We start from the raw sequence: 446 nt of genomic DNA on the forward strand, positions 1-446 counted from the left end.
CACATGCTTCAATGTTGGTGGAGAAGAAGAGAAGGGCTGAGGGAGGGGCTTGCTAGGCTTTTTATAACCTGTTTAGTCCCACCTCTCTGTTTCCTGTTCCTGTGTAAGAAATGTATTCTGATTGGTTGTCAGACTCCCATAGGGCCATGCAGGGGCAACTCTCTGGGCTGTGTTTTGAATCCAGGTTTAGTTGAGTTCTCAGATGCCATGTGGTCAGTTGAGTAAAGGGCCAATATTATCATGCCTTTACTCCCATCCCTCCTGGGGCTGCAGTGGAGGAGTCTTTATTATGTAAAAGGGACCAGCTTGGCCTTCTTAATGGCCCATTAACAGTGGGGATGGGCAGGAAGGTACAGGCAACTATTCTGTCTTTTAAAACATGTTTCTTTCTTTTCATATCCAGATAAATATTCTGCCTTTTCAATATTTCCTAGGATATTTCATTT

The sequence above is a fragment of the Thamnophis elegans genome, chromosome 6, assembly GCF_009769535.1.
Source record: "Thamnophis elegans isolate rThaEle1 chromosome 6, rThaEle1.pri, whole genome shotgun sequence".
NCBI classification, from domain to species: Eukaryota; Metazoa; Chordata; class Lepidosauria; order Squamata; family Colubridae; genus Thamnophis; species Thamnophis elegans.